Here is a 12,508-nt window from a genome sequence, read left to right as displayed (position 1 = left end):
GGACTTGGAGTGGACGTCAAGAAATCACCGAGGAGGCCACGAGGCAGGGGGCGTGCCTACCCCCCTGGGTGCGCCCTCCACCCTCGTGGGCCCCTCGTGGCTCCACCGACCTACTTCTTCCTCCTATATATACCTACGTACCCCCAAACCATCGGGGAGCACCACGAAAACCTAATTCCACCTCCGCAACCTTCTGTACCCGTGAGATCCTATCTTGGGGCCTTTTCCGGCGTCCTGCCGGAGGGGGCATTGATCATGGAGGGCTTCTACATCAACACCATAGCCTCTCCGATGATGTGTGAGTAGTTTACCTAAGACCTTCGGGTCCATAGTTATTAGCTAGATGGATTCTTCTCTCTCTTTGGATCTCAATACAAAGTTCTCCTCTATTCTCTTGGAGATCTATTCGATGTAATCTTCTTTTGCGGTGTGTTTGTCGAGATCCGATGAATTGTAGGTTTATGATCCAGATTATCTATGAACAATATTTGAATCTTCTATGAATTCGTTTATGTATGATTGGTTATCTTTGCAAGTCTCTTCGAATTATCAGTTTGGTTTGGCCTACTAGATTGATCTTTCTTGCAATGGGAGAAGTGCTTAGCTTTGGGTTCAATCTTGCGGTGCTCTTTCCCAATGACAATAGGGGAAACGACACGTATTGTATTGTTGCCATCGAGGATAAAAGATGGGGTTTATATCATATTGCATGAGTTTATCCCTCTACATCATGTCATCTTGCTTAAGGCGTTACTCCGTTCTTATGAACTTAATACTCTAGATGCATGCTGGATAGCAGTCGATGTGTGGAGTAATAGTAGTAGATGCAGGCAGGAGTCGGTCTACTTGTCACGGACGTGATGCCTATATACATGATCATACCTAGATATTCTCATAACTATGCTCAATTCTATCAATTGCTCGACAGTAATTCGTTCACCCATCGTAATACTTATGCTATCTTGAGAGAAGCCACTAGTGAAACCTATGGTCCCCGGGTCTATTTTCCATCATATTAATCTTCCTTCAACAAGCTATTACTTTTTCCGTTTACTTTGCTTTCTTTACTTTTAGTCTTTATCATAAAAATACCAAAAATATTATCTTATCATCTCTATCAGATCTCACTTTTGCAAGTGGCTGTGAAGGGATTGACAACCCCTTTATCGCGTTGGTTGCTAGGTTCTTATTTGTTTGTGTAGGTGCAAGGGACTTGAGCGTGGCCTCCTACTGGATTGATACCTTGGTTCTCAAAAACTGAGGGAAATACTTATGCTACTTTGCTGCATCACCCTTTCCTCTTCAAGGGAAAACTAACGCAGTGCTCAAGAGGTAGCACGCCTCGCCATCGAGCATGACCAAGACAGCCGCCCACGAGCAGTGGGACGACCAGACGACTACCCGCCTCCTCCTCCTCCTCGAAGGGAGAGGCACGCCTCCCCGCCGCCTGTTGAGCACTCGACACTCGGCGACCGGCTGGGCCGCCGAGAAGGAGTCAGAGAAAACGACGCACGCCACCGGATCGACCACCTTGCTCGATCCCTGGCGTTCGAAGAAGAAGACGCGATGGGCCTGCCTTGTTTCAGTCCCCGCATCCGCGATGAGCCCTTCCCCAAAGGGTTCTCGCTCCCACTAGACATGCCCAAGTACAACGGCTCCGTGAAGCCAGAGGATTGGTTGGTTGACTACTCCACTGCCGTCAGCATAGCAAACGGCAACAAGCGTGTTGCCGTGAAGTACGTTCCGCTCATGCTCCAGGGCACGGCCCGGACATGGCTTAACAACCTGAAGCCCCGCAGCATCAATAGCTGGGTAGATTTCACTGAAGTCTTCGTTTGCAACTTCACCAGGACCTACAAGCGGCCTCCCAAGCCCCACCAGCTCTCGCTGTGCGTTCAAGGCCCTGACGAGTCCACCCGCGACTACCTGACACGGTGGGCTGAACTGCGCAACTCCTGTGAAGGGGTGCATGAGGTCCAATCAATCGAGTACTTCACTGCCGGGTGCCGAGAAGGCACCTTACTCAAGCACCGACTCCTCTGCGACGAGTCGACCACACTCGACGAGCTGCTGATCATAGCAGACAAGTACGCCACTGCCGACTCCTCCATGAAGTCGGAGCTCCGAGTGGATGCTTCTAGGAAGGTGCTCCTTCCGGCTCCTCGAACGCCGGCTGGAGACAACAGTCAGCGCCAGCAGCCGAACGACAACAAGCGCAAAGCCCCCCAGCCGGCTTCCACTAGCTGGCAGGTGGCGACAGTTGAGGATCAGCAGCCTAAAGGACAACCACTCCCCAAGTGCCAGAAGGGCGGCAAGCCAGCCTGGTTGCCCGCTTTCTCCTTTGAGCAGACCCTCGATGCCCCCTGCAAGTTCCACAGCGGTGCGAAGCCGTCCAACCATACAACTCGGAAGTGCCACTGGCTTGTCCGCATCGCCAAGGGAGAAGGACTGCCTCCTCCGCCTGCTGGCCCGCTGGCTCCGCCTCCTCAGCAGCCGGCCGCCCGTCCAGCAGTCGGTGCAGTCCAAGATGATTACCCTGAAGAACATGGTGCTTACGTTGTCTTCACCAGTGTGGCCAGCAACAGACACAGCCATCGTCAGCAGCACCGTGAAGTGCATGCAGTTGCCTCAGCTGCTCCAGAGTTCATGCACTGGTCTGAGAAACCTATCAGCTGGAGCCATGCTGACCACCCGGAAGTGATGCCTTCTCTGGGTTCCTATGCCTTGGTGTTGGATGCCACCCTTGCCACAGAGAGGCGAGCTGCTCGTTTCTCCCGAATTCTGATAGATGGCGGCAGCAACATCAACATTCTTTACCGCGATACCGTGGAGAAGTTGTGCATCAAACAGAAGCAGCTCCTGCCCAGTCGGACGGTGTTTCATGGCATTGTGTCCGGCCTTTCCTTCTCACCAATCGGCAAGATCAAGATAGATGTCCTCTTTGGAGACAAGAATCATTTCCACTGTGAGGCAATTTGGTTTGAGGTGGTGGACCTGGAGAGCCCTTACCACGTGCTCTTGGGCCGGCCAGCTCTAGCCAAGTTCATGGCAGTGCCACATTATGCCTACCTCAAGAGGAAGATGCCAGGAACCAAGGGCATTATCACAATAAACGAAGACTATGAGAAGTCGTCCGCCTGCGCTGCAGCCAGCAGCCGGCTGGCCGAGTCCCTTGTTATTGCTGTTGAGAAGAAGCTCTTGGACCGGGTGGTGGCCATGGCCAGCAAGCAGCCGGACCTGTCACCATAACCCAAAGAGTCAGAGACCCAGGGCTCCTTCCAGCCGGCCAAAGTAACAAAGAAGATCCCCTTGGACCCTGAGCTCCCGGAGAGGCACGCTGTCGTAGGTACCAACCTCGATAGCAAATAGGAAAGCGAGCTCGTTGATTTCCTCTGTGAGAATCGGGACATCTTTGCATGGTCTCCCAAAGACATGCCGGGTGTTCTGAAGGATTTTGCCGAGCACAAGCTACATGTCAGAGCAGATGCCAAACCAGTCAAACAACCCCTCCGCTGACTGTCGGAGGAGAAGAGAAGAATCGTTGGAGAAGAGATCGCCCGCCTATTGGCAGCCGGCTTCATCATGGAAGTGTTTTTTCCAGAGTGACTTGCCAACCCAGTCCTTGTACTGAAGAAGAATAACAAGTGCCGCATGTGCATTGATTACACCAGTCTCAACAAAGCCTGCCCCAAGGATCCGTTTGCATTATCCTGGATTGACCAAGTGATAGACTCCACAGCCGGATGCAAGTTGTTGAGTTTCTTGGATGCCTACTCAGGTTACCACCAGATCAAGTTGAACCCGGCAGACCGCCTGAAGACCGCCTTCATCACACCGTTCGGAGCCTTCTGCTACCTGACCATGACATTCGGCTTGAGAAATGTCGGTGCCATGTTTCAGCGTTGCATGCAGAAGTGCCTCCTCAAGCAACTCGGCAGGAATGCCCACGTCCATGTAGACGATATTGTGGTGAAGACGGAGAAGCATGGTACCCTCTTGGAAGGCCTCAAGGAAACTTTTGAGAATTTGTGCCGTTTTCAAATCAAGCTCAACCCGGAGAAGTGTGCTTTTGGAGTACCAGCCGGCCAGCTCCTTGGCTTCCTGGTCTCAGAACGCGGCATTGAGTGCAACCCTGTGAAGATCAAGGCCATCGAGAGGATGGAGAGACCCACCCGACTGAGAGATGTCCAGAAATTCACCGGTTGTTTAGCATCCATCAGCCGCTTCATCAGTCGGCTGGGCGAGAAGGCTCTTCCCCTGTGCCAGCTCATGAAGAAGACCACTCATTTCGAGTGGAATGACAAGGCGGACGAAGCTTTTCTCCAGTTGAAGAAGATGTTGACCTCACCGCCTGTCTTGGTGGCTCCGACTGCTAAAGAGCCCACGTACCTCTACATCGCCGCCACCAGCCGGGTGGTCAGCACTGTCATGGTAGTAGAGCGCCCAGAAGATGAGAGAGCACAGCCGGTCCAGAGGCCTATGTACTATTTGAGAGAGGTGCTGTCAACCTCGAAGCAGAACTACCCTCACTACCAGAAGATGTGCTACGGCGCCGCCAAGAAGCTGAAGCCATACTTTCAAGAGCACCCAATCACGGTTGTCTGCACTGCCCCGCTTGCCGAGATCATTGGCAACAGAGATGCATCTGGCCGGGTGGCCAAATGGGCCATCGAGTTGGCCCCCTACACCATCTTCTACCAGCCATGCACCACCATCAATTCCCAAGCACTGGCCGACTTTCTCGTTGACTGGGCCGAGACCTAGTACCTGCCGCAAGCTCCGGACTCCACTCATTGGTGGATGCACTTTGATGGCTCGAAGATGCGCACCGGCTTGGGAGCCAGCGTTGTTCTCACTTCTCCCAAAGGTGACAAGCTCAGATACACATTGCAAATCCATTTTGCCGCCTACAACAATGTGGCCGAGTATGAAGCACTAATACACGGCCTCCGGCTGGCCAAAGAGATCGGCATCCGCCGGATCCTGTGCTATGGCGACTCCGACTTGGTGGTCCAACAGTCGTATGGTGACTGGGCCGCCAAGGATGCAAACATGGCAAGTTACCGATTCCTCGTTCAGCAGCTCAGCGGATATTTTGAGGGGTGCGAGTTCCTTCACGTGCCACGGAATGAAAATGAGCCAGCTAATGCCCTGGCACGGATCGGCTCCACCCGTCAAGCAATACCAGCTGGCGTCTCCCTTTAGTGCCTCCGCAAGCCGTCGATCAAGCCTTCTCCAGAATCCGAGTCCATCTTCGTGCCGGCTCCTCCCGAAGCAGTCGGATCTGACTCGGGGGCTGCAGCAGCCGGCCCGGGGACTTCGGCAGGTGGCACGGGGACTGCAGCAGTTGCACCCGGCCCGGGGACTTCACAACCCGGCCCGGCGGCTGCAGCAGTTAGCCCAGGGACTTCACCAAGCGGCTCGGGGATGGCAGCAGTCGCACCCGGCCTGGGGACTTCACAACCCGGCCCGGGGGCTGCAGAAGTCGGCCCGGGGACTTCAGCAATGCAGCAAGCGGCAACCAACTCCAACCCGCTGCCTCCCAACCCAACCGCCCTAGTACAAGTGGCAGTAGTGGCAGGAGAAGAAATTCAAGCACCTTCATAGGCACTTCCCATCCTCAAGTTTTTGGTGAACAGAGAGCTGCCGACCGATGAGATCTCGGCCCGGCAAGTGCAGCGCCGAGCAGGATCCCACACGATAGTAAATAGGGAGCTTGTCAGACGCAGCGTGACTGGAGTCTTCCAGAGCTGCGTAGAACCAGAGAAGGGCCAAGCAATCCTCAAAGATATCCACCAAGGCGAGTGCGGTCACCACGTGGCCTCCAGATCCCTTGTCGCCAAAGCTTTTCGCCATGGTTTCTTCTGGCCGACTGCTTTGGAAGACGCCAAGGAGTTGGTCAAGCATTGCAGAGGGTGCCAGAAGTTCAGCTCCAAGCAACATCTACTGGCTTCTGCACTCAAGACCATCCCCCTCACTTGGCCCTTTGCCGTGTGGGGGCTGGACATGGTGGGACCATTCAAGACAGCACGCGGCGGCATGACCCATCTGGTCGTCGCCGTGGACAAATTCACCAAGTGGATTGAAGCAAAGCAAATCAAGAAATTGAATGGTCCGACTGCTGTGACCTTCATCGCAGATATCACCGTCCGATACGGTGTGCCACACAGCATCATCACCGACAATGGCACGAACTTTGCCAAGGGAGCCTTGGCCCGTTTCTGCGCGACACAGGGCATCCGATTGGACTTAGCGTCTGTTGCCCATCTGCAGTCAAACGGCCAAGTCGAGCGAGCAAACGGCCTCATCCTCTCCGGCATCAAGCCCCGACTAGTCGAGCCATTGGAGCGGTCGGCCGGCTGCTGGATCGATGAGCTGCCGGCCGTCTTCTGGAGCCTCCGCACCACTCTGAACAAATCAACAGGCTTCACTTCATTCTTCCTCGTGTACGGTGCCGAGTCCGTCATCCCAACTGACATTGAGTTTGACTCACCTCGCGTCACCATGTACATGGAAGCGGAAGCAAAGGAAGCACGAGAAGACGGCGTCGATCTGCTGGAAGAGGGCCGGCTGTTGGCACTCAGCCGGTCCGCCATCTACCAGCAGAGTCTGCACCGCTACCACAGTCGGAAGGTCAAGCCAAGATCATTCCAAGAGGGAGACCTTGTGCTCCGGCTGATCGAGCGAACAGCTGGCCAGCACAAGCTCTCGGCCACTTGGGAAGGCCCCTTCATCATCGGCAAAGCATTGGGCAATGACTCCTACTACCTCATCGACGCACAGAAGCCCAGAGCACGCAAGAGAGACGATTCAGGTAAGGAATCGGAGCGCCCATGGAACGCAAATCTCCTCCGAAGATTTTACAGTTGATTCAGTATGTACCACGCTACCTGTCGGCGTCTTGGGAACAGGGGTCCCCAGACTTGCCTGCCTGCAGCCCACGGCGTGGTTCCACCAGTGGCCCTGTATGGCCCATCTTCATCAGCAAGCACTCAAGACCCTCGCGAGGGGCCAAGCCTCGCGAGGTGGACGATGTAAGACCTCCTCGAGGGCGGCCTCACTAGGCCGTCTCGCGAGGGGCAGAGAGATCAAGGCAAGGGGCACCTCGCGAGGTCCCTGTGACGCAAGCCATGACGACCAAGGCCAGGCGGGCGCCAGCGCGCGCAGTGTACTTGTTTCCTCTTTGGTGCTAAAGAGGCAAGCACAGGCGAGGAGTCCCGAGGCATCAGGCAAAGGTTTCCATTTCGGTGCAACAAGACTAAGACCAGCAGGACGGCAGGACGGAGGTCACCATGGAGCCCAGGACGGTGTCACCACCAGAGCCTTTGGCAGGCGAAGACGACCTTTAGTCAGGATAACTTGTACTGGTTGTCTCCCTTCAAATTTGGCCGTTGTTGGGTCCCTTCCCGCCTACATTTGGGAAGAGGACCAGGGCCTCTATAAATAGGACTAGCCACCACAGTAGGAGGCAACTGATCTTGGATCATTCAGATCATCCTCAACCACACAAGCTCACCAAGCTCAAGAACACCTCTCCTCAGGAGGTTGTTCTTCTCTTGTACTTGTTCATCCTCAGCCCAAGAGGCAATCCACCACACCACACTGGAGTAGGGTATTACACCACATCGGTGGCCCGAACCAGTATAAACCCTGTGTCCTTTGTTCTGCGAGTTTGGTGTCCTGAGCCTTGGGATCGTGGGGAGTGGGTGAGCTAGGGAAAGGAGAGATCTTCATGCGCACCCCAGTGTTCGAACCTCGAGGGTTTTGCCGGAACCCGAAATCTGACATTTGGCGCGCCAGGTAGGGGTGCACTGAAGCTTTCCTTCCGTCGATCCACGTTCCACCGCTCCACCGCATCCAAGGCAGAAGCGCGTCGAGCCCGCGCCGAGCGCCGGGCTGCCCTCGCTGCTCGTGTCGCTCAGACGGCCCCTGTCAGTGGGCCTCCCCGTCGTTCTCCGTCGCCAACCGCCAACGCCGCCACCGGCCCGGCGGGAAACGAGCAGCAAGCGTCCTCGCTGCACCTCTCCGTGCGGCGGGACGGCCGCACCGGCACTCCATCGCTAACTCCGGCCGGCTCATCTTCTCACGCTCGTTGCGCGTCCACGGACACGCAGGCCGCGCTGTTCATCGCACGCGAGCTCCTGCGCCACCGCCCAGTCGACGACCTCTACGAGGACTAGCTGGACCGCATCGCCGAGCTCGTCAGCGCCGCTGGGGGCTCACCTGTCCCGTCTCTCTCGCTACCTCGCCCTCCTCCAGCCGCGGGTGACGTAGCCCATAGGGCGCCTCCGCCACCTCCACACCAAGACGGTTCCCTGGCGCCAAGGCGCGCGGCCCCCCGGCGCGACCAACCGCGCCGGGCACCCGCGCAAGACGAAGGAAGTTGCCAAGAGGTTCCCCGGCCGCAAGAAAATGCACCTGCGCTCCGAGCGCCACCACGACAAGACCGCGTGCCGCTTGTGGTGGCGGCGCGCGGACATCAAGGGCAGGCTCCGCCTCTGCAAAGGGCCCTGGTGGCCATAGCAGGCTGCCGCGCCTTCAGTCCAGAGCTGCGTAGCGTCGTCTGGCCGGGCAAGTTCAAGCCAGGCCTGCCTCCTCGCTACGATGGCACCCCCGACCCTGCGGAGTTCTTGCAGCTCTACGGCTAAGCGTCGAGGCGGCCAACGGTGACGAGAAAGTCATGGCGAACTAGTTCCCCATGGCTCTCAATGATGGTGCTCGCTCGTGGCTCCTGAATCTGCCCCCGGGCTCGATCACCTCCTGGGGTGAGATGCGCGACCGCTTCGTTGCCAACTTCCAGGGCACTCGCAACCGCCCGCCGGCCGCGGGTGACCTACCCCACATCAAGCAGCAGCCAGGAGAGACCTTGCAGAAGTACATCCAGCGCTTCAACAACGTTCGCCTCAAGATACCCAAGGTTACGGACGAGGCCATCATTTCAGCGTTTTCCGATGGCGTCCGCGACGTCAAGATGATGGAGGAGCTCGCCATCCATGGGGAGCTATGCACGGCTTAGGAGGGCACCGGGCGAGGAGCGCCCGGCGCTCAGGAGTTCATCGTCAAGGCCACCCAGGAGCTTCAAGAAGCAAGGACCATGCGCGGCGACCGCCGCCCACCTGGTGCAGCTCCCCATCCTGGCGAGGATGGTGGGCTACGCGTCTGCATCGACATCCCAGGGCTCAACAGGGCCGCATCTCAGGAGCGCTTCTAGCCTTCACGCGTTGGGCGGTGCGAGGGTCCACCTCACAGCTACGTCTGCATGCCGTTTGTCCTGCCGAGCGTGGCCGCCGCCTTCCAGCGCAACCTACGGAGCATCCTGGCAACTCAGGAGGCCGGGCATCACGCAGTCCTGGCAGAGATGGAGACGGTCCTCGAGGAACCACCTGAGCCCCCATAGCCTCCCGAGGCTCAGGGTCTTGGCGGATCATGAGGAGCAGCCTCTTCAGCGCGCACCTTCACCTACCCTAGCACTCCTCCAACAACGGAACCAGGTGATATTTTCCAAGTTTACTCAGCTGAGAGCGCCCCTCGGGCTGCATCATTCCCAGGTCGCGTGGGCCTGTCCCTGCGGCATGTATCCTTTCGCATTTCTAGCTTACTCTACTAGGGGAGCCCCTCGGGCTGCATCATCCCCAGGCCGCTCGGGTCCGTCCCAGTGGCATGTATCGTTCTCGCATCTATCTAAGCTAGCTGGTTCCCATGCATGAGTTGTTTATGGTTATCACTTGCTTGATTGTCACTCACCGCGGCCGCCCGCGTCGCCGATCGGCCCCTTGCTCATCCCGCAACTGGGGCTACTCATGCTGGCATGGCGCTTGTGCTTGGGTTCGTGCCTGCAACGCTGACAAATCTGAGCGGTTGAGCTCTGGCTCGCGGCATGCCCGTGCACGTCACCTCACCAGACCCTTGGTGCCTTCATCTTCTTGCGGAACGACCAGTGGCATACCGGCAAGCGTGGTTGCAATTTGTATCCCTCCTGACGCTGACCTGCAGGAACCCCCGAGGGCGATAGCAGGCGGCACCACAGGCTCCTTCCTTTCCCATGCAATTCGCTTGTGCGTTGAAAGGGGGGCTCCTGAGCATCGCGACTCAGGAGCTCTTACTGGCTCTCCAGCCCTCACTCCCTGGCCTTGACCACGGCATCGCAACCTAGCATACCAGCGACGGCTGAGCTCGCTCGAGGGCCGGGAACCAAGGACGTAGAGCACACAGAAGAGCGTGGAGAAGAGGGGGAGACTCGCATAGGCCTAACCTGGCTACACTACGGTCGCTGACGCACAAGGAGTCGGGCGCTACGCATGGAACCGACTCTGGACCGCTAAGATAAGTTTTGCACCCGGGTCAACCGAGCACTGCGGCATAGGATTCCCATCTCTTGCAGCCCTATTACGGCGATGTCGCCTCCCTTTCCCACCTTTAGGTAGCTGCTTGCACGCTAAAAGGGGACCTCTTGAGCATCGCGCCTCAAGAGCTCTTACTGGACCACGGGCCGCTCACCTCCTAGCCTTGACCATGGCATCGCGACCTGGCATACCAGCGACGGCTGTAGCCTGCCTAGGGACCGGGACCTATCGGCGTAGAGCACCAAGCTACCGCGAAGTTGGAAAGGGGAGACCGAGCCGAAGCAGGACATGCATTCGTAAATCTTCATAATAAGATGATATCAACAAAAGGCATTACAGACCTTTTACACTCCCCCCCACAGGGTCCGTCTCGATTCCTCGCAGGGAACAAAAGAAGGAGGTTTCTAGGACCCAATCTACACGCACCAACACCGCCGACGCCATCATCAACAGTGGGCCACGGGAGGCCGGCGCCAACCCCATCCAGATCAGCGAAAGCGGCGGCCGGACGCTGCGGCTGCGCTCCGGGCACGGCGCGAGCTCGGGGGCACGAAGCTGTCGTCGCTCGTCTCCAGAGTCTCGTAGGGCTCGGGAGAGTCGCTGGACCCCCAATCGCCACCGCTGCTGTCAGAGGAACTGCCGGCGAGACCAGCGGCGGGCCTTGCCCCTGTAGGCAGCGCCGTCCCAATGACCCCCTCCAAGGGCAGCCCTCCAAGCGGCGGCCTTCCGCGTCGAAGACCTTGAAGAACATCGTGGGGACGCCGTCGTACTCGAAGTGGATGGCGAGGGCGCCCTCCGTACGGAAAACTCAGGCGACCTCACCTCAGCCGCGAGTCATGAAGATCTTGCCCGGGGAGACGACCTCAACCCCCGCCCCTGTCGCTGGGGCATCGCACTCGGCGTGCTGCAGCCAAAGCTCGAGGGGGCCCCTCAACGGCATCTCGGCGGAGAAGAACTGCGGGAAGTGTATCCCAGTACGCGGAGGCATCGCCGCCCACATCACGAGTTCCTGGGGCGATGGCGTGTGCCACCACGGCGCGGCAACCACGGTCGCGATGTGGACAGCACTGGTCATTGCCTCTGCCTCCGGAGCCCTCGGCCTGGCATACAAGGGCAGCGAATACCCCGGGGGAGGCTGCTCACACTAAGGCCTCGACACCTCCGGCCTCATGACTACATCGTGGCGGCGGGCCAGCCTCTTCTTCGGCGGAAGCGGCCCCGGCTCGTCGCGGGGGGCTTTTCCCTTTTCTGCGGCTGAGAATCTCCGAATCGGCGCCATGGGAGTCGCTGCGAGCGATGAAGCAATGGAGGAGAAGCGAGCGGAGCAGGAAGAGATGGGCGACGGGGGCTCCACCCCCCCTCCTCATTTATAGCAGGGGAAGGCCAACCGGCGACCCCCACGATCACAGGTAATGATGGTTTTCTCTGCATGCATCAGGGACTCGTCAAGTCGGGCAGTTGCCGAGGCAGCATGGCGAAGCGGAGACGCCCATGTCCCATCAATCACCACGCGTCAACCGAGGCTGCGGGCTGTTGGGGCCCGCGGCGCTCCGCGCTTGCCCCTTGGCTTCGCCTCGAAGCCAAGTCCGAGCGCGCCTTGGGCCCGGGGGCTACTGTCGGCGTCCTGGGAACGGGGGTCCCCAGACTTGCATGCCTGCGGCCCATGGCGTGGCTCCACCAGCGGCACTGTACGGCCCATCTTCATCAGCAAACACTCAAGACCCTCGTGAGGGGCCAAGCCTCGCGAGGCGGACGACGCAAGACCTCCTTGGGGGCGGCCTCACTAGGCCGGCTCGTGAGGGGCGGAGAGATCAAGGCAAGGGGCACCCCACGAGGTCCCTGTGACGCAAGCCATGACGACCAAGGCTAGGAGGGTGCTAGTCGGGCGCCAGCGCGCGCAGTGTACTCGTTTCCTCTTTGGTGCTAAAGAGGCAAGCGCAGGCGAGGAGTCCCGAGGCACCAGGCAAAGGTTTCCATATCGGTGCAACAAGACCAAGACCAGTAGGACGGCAGGACGAAGGTCACCATGGAGCCCAGGACGGCGTCACCACCAGAGCCTTTGGCAGGCGAAGACCACATTTAGTCAGGATAACTTGTACTGGTTGTCTCCCTTCAAATTTGGCCGTTGTTGGATCCCTTCCCGCCTACATTTGGGAAGAGGACCA

This window comes from Aegilops tauschii, chromosome 4, assembly GCF_002575655.3.
Source record: "Aegilops tauschii subsp. strangulata cultivar AL8/78 chromosome 4, Aet v6.0, whole genome shotgun sequence".
Taxonomy (NCBI): Eukaryota; Viridiplantae; Streptophyta; class Magnoliopsida; order Poales; family Poaceae; genus Aegilops; species Aegilops tauschii.
The sequence above is the reverse complement of the archived record's forward strand: the minus strand, read 5'-3'. Positions refer to the sequence as shown.